This window comes from Pan paniscus, chromosome 1 (assembly GCF_029289425.2).
Source record: "Pan paniscus chromosome 1, NHGRI_mPanPan1-v2.0_pri, whole genome shotgun sequence".
Classification (NCBI taxonomy): domain Eukaryota; kingdom Metazoa; phylum Chordata; class Mammalia; order Primates; family Hominidae; genus Pan; species Pan paniscus.
Window position 1 is genome coordinate 161,324,111 of NC_073249.2, and position 12,124 is coordinate 161,336,234.

At 36.2% G+C, this 12,124-nt stretch overlaps 1 protein-coding gene across 4 annotated transcripts in view; it reads right to left on the reverse strand.

The window, feature by feature from the left end:
* Positions 1 to 12,124, reverse strand: part of LEPR (leptin receptor) — a 214,987-nt gene that overhangs the window by 97,920 nt on the left and 104,943 nt on the right. The gene's annotated exons all lie outside the window — the stretch shown is intronic.

Below are 12,124 nucleotides of genomic sequence, written 5' to 3' on the forward strand. Positions count from 1 at the left end.
ATCGTGGTTACAAACAAGTTTGCTGGCTCTGCAAACTTTCAAATGACTAGTCCAGATAGCAGCTGTAGTATATAGATGGCCCCCAAAAGGAGATGGCAAGGAGGAAGGTGGAGATGGAAGGCAACCTGACACATAATATAATCCTGATGCCAGAAAAAAACTTGAAAATAAAATAAAAACATAATAAACACCAGGGAAAAAGGAAGTCATAATTCAAACTTGAAGCCACTAGAATATGAGTCAGTGGACTTCAAAAAAAAAAAGGAAGAAAATGCATTCAAAAAAATAAAGAAAGTAAAAAGTTGAAAATTATTAAGGATGAAACCAGGAAGGCCCACATATGCTTTCCCAATAAGAAAAAATAAAGGTAATTTGAAAAAGCTTCACAGAAATTCACAATGTAAATATGAATGAAAAGAAAATATGGCAAATTTTTAGCAAATGCTAGAATTAAATAATCCATTTGAAAGAAAGAATCCCCTTAACTTTGATTCTAGGAACATTCTTTGGGTGGCTCAGGAGCCATACTGAATGAAATGTAACTGTAGAATACTTCTTGATTCTGCAGTAAACAACATTTACAGGGTCATAATAACTTTAATGCTATTTATTAATTTTTCAACTTTTAGGGTCAACCAATAGACAAAAATACAAAATTTAATAATAAATACTAAACCTAAAATATTATCAATACTCTCACCATACAGTTGTCAGATTTAGGTGTTATAATACACAAGGAGAGATGGTGAGACGAGAAAGGGTGAAATATCCCAAACTCATGAAGCAGGGGTTCAAGAGAAACTGTCTGTAGTTAATGGAACAAATATCGTGGTGGAAATGACAAATGTAACCAATAAAGGAGCTCATAAAATTAATATATGTGGAGGAGCAAAAAAGAAAAGGAGGTGAAATGAGTAGGCTAAATTATCTTCTACTATGGTATCTGCTTAAACGATAAATGAAAAAAAAAAGCAGACAGTATACACATACAATTTAGCCCTAGAGGAAGAAGGACTAAAACCAGAAATGGTTCAAACTAGTTGTTCCTAGGGTCAGGTTATACCCTTTAGTGTAGGTAGTAGAGCAGAGGGCTACTGCTTTATACATAAATAAGTTTTTTTTAACCATGTACATGGATTATTTTCACCCCAAATTATTACTTAGTTCCTTTCATTAAATAAAGTACTATGGGATTTCAGAGAAAATAGCTACTCACAAAGTCCTAGGGGCCAACGAAAGGTGAGATTTTTAGTTGAACTACAAGAAATACAAAGGAAGAGAGTAGTATTGTATGTCTTCTATTTTAAGATTCACAATATTTTAACACCTCTGGCATCAGCATCATTGTTTAAATTTATAGCATCTTACAATTCCCGATGGCCTGGTAGCAGCTGTGATCTGGTTGTTATTGATTGCATACATCAAAACTGGACACTTTCTTAATGACCAACTGGACAATTTTAACCTATCAATATTTTAGTCAACAAACTATTTAAAGACCATTTGAGGAAAGAATATGAACTCCAAAAAACCCTATATTGACATCTTACAAGATCAGTTAAAAGCCGCATCAAAAGTAGCAAAATGAACCAGCTTGGAAGAAAATCCCAGAAACAATAGTGAGGCATTCTGTTTTGAATTGCTGTATCACAAATATTCTTGATAGCCCAGAGTATGATACTGTTTGGGAAAATATTTACATCAACAGTTCTGAGATGAAAAGCAACTTGAAAAAAACAGACTTTGAATATGAATAAGAATCCCTTAACCGAAATCTTTGATTTATACTTTCCTTATGAGAATGACATGATTTAAATAAAAATGTTTATATATATAATTCTTAGTGAGCTATCTGAATAAGTATAAATTTTTAAATGATAAAAAATACTGTATAATAGTTAAATATGCAGAGCTTTTTCTTTTTACTGATACAAAAATGATGGTTATCTTAATTCATTCATGTTGTAATAAAGGAAAACCTGAGACTGGGTAATTTATGAAGAAAAAAGGTTTCTTGGCTCATGGTTCCACAGGCGATACAAGAAGCATGGCACCGGCATCTGGTGAGGGCCTCGAGTTGCTTCCACTCATAGTGCAGGCAAAGGAGAGGGGAAAGGAAGCCAGCATGCAGAGATCACATAGTGACAGCATGGAAGCAAGAGAGAGGAGGGACAAGCCAAGCTCTTTTTAAAAATCAGTGCTCACAGGAACTAATAGAGTAAGAACATGCTCATTACTGTGATGATGTCACCAAGCCACTCTTTGGGGATCTGCTCCATGACCTAAACACCTCCCACTTCAGGACTCACCTCTAACACTGGGAATCAAGTTTCAACATGAGATTTGGAGGGGACAATTATCCAAACTATATCAGTGGTGTAGCTTAAAAATCCATGTTGTCTTAGACTTAAAGAATTACAACTACCTAGAAAAAAGGGTAATTAGGAGAAATCAGAGTAATTACTTATGATTGGGAAATTATAAAAGATTCCATAGAGTGGACATTTAATTGTCCCTCAAAGATGCAGAGGAATATGAAGCACATTGTAAGTATTAATAAATGAGATTCCCACAGAACCTCTGGTCAGTAAAAACAAACATCAGCTAAAGAGCATCGGTAAATGCCAATAAGAACTCCTGCATAAGAACTGATTTGCAAGTTTAGAATCCTATTAATCAAAAGACCAAGACGCCACTTGCCTAAATTACTGTTTTTATAGATTGTTTCTTTGCATCCTGTTTGTTGTGTCAACAAAACTTTTCTCCCAGCCTGGCACGATGGTTCACACCTGTAATCCCTGCGCTTTGGGAGGCCAAAGCGGGAGGATCACTTGAGTTCAGGAGTTTGAGACCACCCTGTGTAACATAGCAAGACTTCGTCCCTACTAAAAATTTGAAAAAATTAGCCAGGTGTGGTAGCATGCAGTGGGGACACTGAGGCAGGAGGGTAGCTTGAACCCAGAGACTGAGGCTGCAATGAGCTATGATCATGCCACTGCACTTCAGCCTGGGTGATAGAGTGAGACACTGTCTTAAAAAAATATTTTCTCCCCCAAATCAGACCTATGACTAGCAGTGTTGTTGCAAGACACCACACTAGATAGTATCACCACACTAGATACCCAGCTACCTCCTGGATAGGTCTAATATGATAAGTATACCATAATTCTAAGAGATAACATCTTACTACTATAACAGCAACTACAATTAACAGGTGCTTATGTGTATGCCAGTATGTTTTCTCTCTGTGTTTATACACACACACACGCACACACACATGCATATATGTGTGTTTATCTATGTGTGTGTGTATGATTTATCATCTCTTTCATCTCCTAAACACAAACCACTTTGGTTCAGAAATTCTGTTGGTGTGCACAGAAATCTAATTGTTTGATTCTCTCATGTTCATAGCTTCTTAATTTGTATAGGTTTAGACACCCAAATAACAGCGGCTAAAGTTACAATAAGAAAGTATAATTAATTCTGAGAAAAACTAAGTTGTCCTCCACCCTCACAAAACAGATAGTTGGTAACAGCTGTTCTTAAACATGGGTTTTTTTCACGTTTTTAAAGCCTATTATAATACCATTATAGAAGCACCTGAGACTCTCTATTTGGCTCAAACCTTTCAGCTGTTATCTAGTGAAAATAGATAAAACATTTATATGTTCCCACAAACTTTATAGACAGTATTGGTCCAAAGGTAGGGCACACTCACTCACTTTCACTTGTACTTATGTGCACTCACTCTCATTCATTCTCTTTCTCCCTCTCTCGGCACTCCTAATCTCTTTCGCCTTGCTCTAGTTTTTTTTCCATATACTTACTACCTTCTAGTATATGGTATGATTTACTCTATTAAGTTTATTGTTTGCACTCTGTTATGTCTTACAAGCACAGGGATGCTCATCTATTTTGTTCAGTATCTAGAATAATGCTTAGCCCCGAGTAAGCTCTCAATAAATATTTGAATAAATAAATGGAATTCAAGATGCTTATAATATATGGCAAGAGAGTATTAAATGAAGTTAAAGTAAGCTAAGGCCTCTGTATTTTCCTGTATTCATTAGTGCTCAAAGTGTATTCATTTTCAACTTCAATAACTTAAGGATTCATATGGTAACTCCTACAGTAGTTACTGAACAATAGAAATAGAGTGTATAACTCTTAAAGTAATGAAAGAATATTTGAAGTGATAAAAATAATCAACCTAAAATGTGTCAATAAAAAAGAAAATAACCAGAATTATGGGCAAATAAAGAAAGCAGAAAGTAAATACAAGCCTAAATATATCAGTAATTGTATTAAATGTAAACTGACAAAATTCTCCAGTGGAAAGACATTGAATTTAAAATACCTTAAGAAATAAATGCTGTTTACTACAGACACATCTAAAACATAAGAATATAGAAAGGTTGAATGCAGAATGACAGAAAAATGATATAGGATACAGAGACACATTTAAAATAAGTATGTAGAAATCTGAAAGCAAAGGATGGAAAAAAGATTTAACATGCACATACGGAACAAAAGAAAGCTGGTGGAGTTATATCAATATCATACAAAATAGGCTTTAATGCAAAAAGAAACATTAGAAATCAAGAAGCTTACTCCAAATTGACTAAAGTTTCAATTAACCAGAAAAATACTTTTAAGTTAATAACTGGGCAAAAAGAAATATGAAAATCAGAACATATTTTAAACTGATCTTAGTGAAAACAGTATCTCAAAATTTATTTCACACAGATAAAGAAGTATGTAGAAGGCAGCTCAAAGCCATAAATAATACTTTTCAAAAAGAAGAAAGGCTGAAAATTAATGTGCTATCATTCCTTTATAATCTGTTAGAATAAAACATTTAATTGAACATTCACTTAAGCAGTTAGAACAGAAAAAATCAAAGAAAGTAGAAGGGAAAAAGAAATAATAAAGAAACATTGTCTTGATTACTACAGATTTAAAACGAGTCTTGCTATCTGATAGCACAAATTCTCCCATTTTGCATCTTTTTCAAGAGTGCTTTAGCATTCTTTGGGTTTTGACTTTCCATATACATCTTAGAATCAGCTTGTCAAGTTCTAAAAAAATTGTTAGGAATTTAATAGAGATCCTATTGAGACTGTTTTGAGTCTATAACAATGAAAAGGAAATTGATATCCTTTAATCATTCAGTCCTAAAATGTATGACTATCTGTCTCCATATACTGAGTTCTTCCCTAATATAAGATGTAAATCTCATCTAATTTTTTCCATAAAAGTCCCTGAACATCTTGTTAGATGTTTTTCACAGGAACTTCATGTTTTTGAAATTATTTTAAATGATGCATTTCGAAAATATTTCATTTTCTGTGTCTTGATGGCATATAGAAATATACTTGATTTTTAAAGTATTTTTTAAAATATCAGTTTTATTGGTCTATTATTCATATATCATAAAGTTCACTCTTTTATAGCATACAATTCACTAAGTTTAGTACATTGAGTGAATGTATCTAACAGAGCAATCATCACCACTGTCTAATTTCAAAATATTATCATCACCCCAAAATGCACCTCTTCCTCATTAGCAGTCGCTCCCCTTTCACCAGCTTCCTCCATCCCTGGCAACCACTGATCTACTTTCTGTGTTTATGGACTTGCCTATTCTGGACAGTTCATATAATAAAATCCTGGGGTCTTTAGTAACTGGCTTCCTTCTGTTAGCATAATGTTTTCAAGGATCATCCATGTTGAAGCATTTATCAGCACTTCATTCCCTTTTATTGCCTAATAATATTCCATTGTATGGATATACCTCAGTTTGTTTATCCATTCATCAGTGTATGGACATTTGGGTAGTTTCTATTTTTTGGTTATTATGAAGAATGTTGCTACTAACACTTCTGTACAACTTTTTGTGTGGATGTATATTTTCATCCATCTTAGGTATATACCTAGGAATAGAATTACTGGGTCATATTACCATATGACTATCTTAAACACTTACATTTAGCATTTGAAAATAATTCATGTCACTTTCAGATGGAAGCATTTGAAGATGGCTCACGAGTATCCATCCCTGCTGTCTTTTCCCCTACCACACCAAATGGGAAAGTTCCATGTTCCAGATTGTTACAGTTACAGAATGATGGAGTTTCCCTGAACTTAGATCTCCAAGTTATTACATGGAGAAGTTGCCCCAGAGAGTTGTCTTAGTCCATAGGAGACTTTGCATCAATGAAGAATTGCATTAAGCCCATGAGATTTGAAGATTATTTGTTACTGCAGCATAACCTAACCTATCCTCACAGACACCGGGCTTAATCTCACCAGTAATTAAAGTAGTAACTATTAATGAGATAATACCCATCAGATGGCGAAAAATTAAATGTTCTGGCAATACGAAGTTTGTCCATCTGGTGTAGAGCAATAAAAACAGGAATGCAAATTGGTGAATCCACACTAAAAATGTGTGGCATTCATTATCTAATAAAGTTGAAGTCTGCAAGTCCTGCTAGCCCATAATTTGTCTATTGGTTTTATGCTCTAAAGAAACTTCTGTATACTAGCACACTTGTAGATGGATCATAGCTGCTTTATTTATAGTGGCAAAAAAGAAGGAAGGGAGGAAGGCAGGAAGGAAGAAGTGATGGGTGAGGGAAGAAGAAAGGAAGGAAACTAAATATGCATAATCAGAATTCATTTTTTAAATTAATGTATTATATTTATAGAATTGAATATATCCAGGAATAAAAATGAACAAACAATAGCATTCAATCACCAAAAAAAGTATTGAGCACCTCTTACATGTTAGGCCCTATTTCACACACTAGTGACATAACAGTGAGCAAAACAGGACAAAATTCTGCCTTTGTGGAGTTTACATTCTAGTGGAAATGGGACAGAAAAAAAAAGATAATTAAAAAGTCACACAGTATTTTATAAGGTAAAATAATGCTATAGGGAGACACAAAGGAGAGGAGAGGAGAAGAGAGGAAAGGAAAGGAAAGGAAAGGAAAGGAAAGGAAAGGAAAAAGAATATATTACAAGGTAAGAAGATATGTAATTTTAAATACTGTAATCAGAGTAGGCCTCATTGAAAAGGAGACATTTGAACAAAGACTTAAAAGAAGTGACAGTAACAAGGCAAACCATGTGGAAATCTGGAGGACAAGCATTCAAGGCAGGAAAAGCTAAAATGAAAAGATGGTTTCTAATATAGTCAAGAAATAGCAAGGAGCCCAGTGTGGCTGGAACTGAGTCAAGTGAAAGGAAGAACAGTAGGAAATGAGACCAGATAGGTAAAGTGGCAGGCAGAATGATCAGGTAGGGCCTTGGAGGTTATCCTAAGGACTTTGGTTTTTACTCTGTGTGAAACAGAAATCCATGGAGAGTTTGGAGGAGAAAAGTGACATGATCCGACATACATTATAAAAGGAGTGCTCTGATTGCTATTTTGAGAATGTATTGAAGAGGGCAAAAAATAAAAGCAGGGAGACCAGTTTGGAGGTCCTTGAAATAACTCACGTGAGAGTTGATGGTACCTTGTACTAGGGTGGGAGCTGTCAGAGGCGTTTGAACCAGAGCAACTCCATCTTGAATAGGGGCTGGGTAAAATGAGGCTGAGACCTACTGGGCTGCATTCCCAAACAGTTAAGACATTCTAAGTCACAGGATGAGATAGGAGGTCAGGACAAGATACAGGTCATAAAGATCTTGCTGATAAAACAGGTTGCAGTAAAAAAGATGGCCAAAACCCACCAAAATCAAGATGATGACGAGAGTGACCTCTGGTTGTCCCCACTACTACACTCCCACCAGCGCCATGAAAGTTTACAAATGCCACGGCAATGTCAGGAAGTTACCCAATATGGTCTAAAAAGGGGAGGCATGAATAATCCACCCCGTGTTCAGCATATCATCAAGAAATAGCCATAAAAATGGGCAACCAGCAGACCTTGGGGCTGCTCTGTCTATGGAGTAGCCATTCTTTTATTCCTTCACTTTCCAAATAAACTTGTTTTCACTTTACTCTACCTAATTGCCCTGAATTCTTTCTTGCATGAGATCCAAGAACCCTCTCTTGGGGTCTGGATTGGGACCCCTTTCCTGTAACAGAGCCAGGGAAGTAACGAGAAGTCATTATATTCTGGATTTGTTTTGAAGATAGAGCACAGAGAATTCCCCAACACATTACAAACGAGGTATGAGAGAATAGGAGGAATCAAAGATGACTCCAAGGTTCGGGGCCTAACTAACTTGAAAGATGGAGATGAGGAAGACTGCAGATAGTGCAGGTTTGGGAAAGATGAAGATTCCATGTGGAGAATTTGAACTGGAGATGCCTACTAGACATCCAAATGGAAATGCTCAGTAGACAGCTGGAATATAAAGATCTGAAGTCCAGAGGGAGCAGTCAAGGCTTGAGCTATCACTTTCGGAATCATCAACACACACACATAGAGAGATTGCATGAAATCATCAAAAAGCATGGAGAAAAAAGAGCTAAACCTTAAGGTATTCCAAGGTTAAAACCTCTAAGAAAAGAGGAGAGGCTAGTAGCACAGGAGACAGAAAGGAGCAGCCAGTGAAGAAGGAGGAAAATCAAGAATGCATGGTGTCCTGGAAGTCAGTAAGGGACTGTTTCAAGGAGCAGAGTAATAACCATGACAATGCTACCAGTAGTGAAGTAAAATGAACACTGACAACTGACTACTGGATGAGCAAAGGTAGTATCATTGGTGAACTTGACAGTAGTAGACCTTGATGTAGTTTTAGCAGAATATTGAAAACAAGATTAATAGGAACGAGTTTTTTTTAACAGTGTGAAGAGAATAATTGGAGACAGGGAAAAGAGACAATCCTCCCTCCCTCCCTTCCTCCCTCCCTCCCTTCCTCCCTTTCTTTCTTTTTCTTTTTGAGACAGAGTCTCACTCGTCTCCCAGGCTGGAGTGCAGTGGTGCGATCTTGGCTCACTGCAACCTCCGTCTCCCAGGTTCAAGCAATTCTCTGCCTCAGCATCCGGAGTAGCTGGGATTACAGGCGCCTGCCACCAGGACTGGATAAATTTTTTTATATTTTTAGTAGAGATGGGATTTCACCATCTTGGCCAAGCTGGTCTTGAACTCCTGACCTTGTGATCCACCCGTCTCAGCCTCCGAAAATGCTAGGATTACAGGCGTGAGGCACCATGCCCAGCCGAGATAACTCTTTCAAAAAATATTGTTTTAAAGGAGAGAGAAGAAATCCCTTAATCTCATAAACATAATGTTAAGCAAAATAATCTATGATTTAATGCCTACCATAATCATATAAAACTTTTTTTGGGCCAGGCATGGTGGCTCACACCTGCAATCCCAGCACTTTGGGAGGCCGAAGTGGGCAGATCATGAGGTCAGGAGATTGAGACCATCCTGGCTAACACGGTGAAACCCCATCTCTACTAAAAATACAAAAAAAAAAAAAATAGCCAGGTGTGGAGGCTCACGCCTGTAATCCCAGATACTTGGGAGGCTGAGGCAGGAGAATCGCTTGAACCTGGGAGGCAGAGGTTGCAGTGAGCTGGGATCGTGCCATTGCACTCCAACCTGGGCGACAGAGCAAGACACCGTCTCAAAATAAATAAGTAAATAACTTTCTTTTTTTAAAAAAAGGTAAATTAGATTTGTGATGAAGAAGGAACAAACAAGAAGTTTTGGGATATTTGCAATGTTCTTTTTTGGGGGGTGGTGAATAATGAGAAATTTGCCTTACAATTACCTATTATAATGATTTATCATATTATCTGTCAACCATTAAATTTGTTTTATATACTTCTCTCTATATTCATTACAGTTCAAATGTTTTAAAGATTTTATTTATATTTATATAAGATTTGTAGTTTTAAAATATTTTAAATATTAATAAGATTATGTGTGACGGTAACAGGTAATATCACTATTAAGTCACAAAAAGTATTAAATCAGCCTGGGCAACATAGCAAGACTCCAAAAAACATGTTTGAGAAGGAATATTCCAAACTATAAGCAGATCGTATTTGAAGAGCAACTCCAAAAGGTTGTACATACTGAGTGTGGCCAGTAGGTGAACATTTGCAACTTTCTAATTTAATTAAAACTGGAATTTGTAAATCACATAAAGTCTTAAGAATTAGAGCAGACTATAAGCCTTTTTCTTCATTTTTAACTCCACAGGACCTACTCTTTAAGTGGGTGTGTTTGGCTCTCGGTATGAAAAATGCAGTACAATATCTGCCAAGAGAGTTCTTTTTTTTTTTTCTGGATACTTTTAGTATTTATTTCCAAGACCTCCCAGAAATATTGCACTTCACAAATACACACCATTTGTTCCTATAATAGTGATCTAAGTGTGAAGAGATTACTTTTTTCTCAGTAAATTGCTGAGAGAGTAAGTCCCCACATTACAAAGGAGGAACAGAGCCTCTGCCACCCATGATGACACTCCCAAGCCATGAATGAGTTGGCTGTGGACCGTGAGCTGTTGGATCCATCCAGTTTCAGTTGTTTTCCAAATGACTTAGCAACCAGGGTATTTTTGAGTTCTACGATTCCCTGTTCACTCAACAAGCAATTTACTTAAATCTCTGAGCATCTGTTTCGACGGAGATGACTATCTCTACTTCACCAGAGAATATGAGGGAAGATAAATGCCTGAGTAACTTATGACATTTCCAGCCCAAAGGCAAAAAGGCACTGAAAATAAGTTAAAATGTACTCATAAAAGAGTACTTCAAATCCATTTCACTCTCCCAAATTGCATACAAAGCACATGTGGGTGAGAAAAGATTGTTTTATTATTTTGAATCCAAGCCACCGAAAAGAGGCAGAAATAGTCTTAAACCTGTCCTTACTAGTGATAACTAAGTTTCAAATAATCTTGAAAATGCTACTGATAAAACATTAGAAGTAGCAACAAAAGCTACTGTAACATTCTCTGTCTGCTAAAACAACCCGACATTTTCTTCTAATCAAAAAGAAAGTACGAAGTACACTAACCCTTCACAGTACATACTCACTGTAGACACTTTTGTGTGTGTGTGTGTCCATTCCTAATTTCTGGTTTATCTGTTTAGTTAATCTCTGCTATTTTCTGGGATTCATTCCAAGGCAACTAACTGCATTACTAAAATTGGCATCTCTGCTATTGTGCTTAATTTCACAGCGGCTCAGAAGTGACCTGAAACCAATTTTTTAACATTCTGCCCACAACTTTATGCTAAAAAGTAGCCAGCACTGTTCAAGAACAATAATTGATAGGAAAGGTGCAATGTTTGTTTTCCTTCAAACATATTTTTATTTCTTCCAGATGTACAATACTTAAAGAGAATACGTGCTATGCTAAAGCCATGTATTTTTGTTGCAGTGTTGCAAATACTGGCTTAAAGATTATTTAAGGTAATATGAGAGGTGTAAATATTCATATAAATCTATATGTTTCTGAGCTCTTTATACATGTTTTTCTCTATACGTTTTGGTGGGAAAATCCTAAAAGCCTAAGTCATAAATGCCTATAAACTACTGCCAAGATTAATACAGATTGTTTTTCTTTCATGAAATTATGAAACTAGCAATGTTTGTAACAAGTTAAAGAGGTAAGGAATTATACTTTTTTATTCTGGGGCATACCTTAGATATTCTCAAAAGGCCCTCAGAAATTATCTTAATCCAACCCTCCAACTTGAAAAAATGAGGAAACTGAGGCCCACTGAGGTTAAACGAACCACAGTGTCATAGATCATAAAATGGAAATCATACCAAAACTCAGATTTTCTGATTCCAATTCCAGAGCCGTGAAAGGGTATTCGTTTCAATATACTTTAATACTTACAGAAATAAATGTTAACAGAGGACACCCCAGGCCACCCTTCAGTATAAAGAACTCCATTGGGCTGACAAGAGCCCAGAATTCTAATCTGTTTGCAAACACAAGTTCTAGAAATAACACCAGAAAGAATCAGTTTTTAAATGGCACCATACCTGCGGTTCCCAAATGATTCCTCAGTTGGGTCTCTTTTTCTCACCACTACAAATCCCTTTCAGTAAGTGGTTTGGTTAGGATTGGGTTTGGGGTTTTGCTGCTGATGCTGCTACTGTTGTTGTTTAATTTGCTTGCAGGGAAGGGG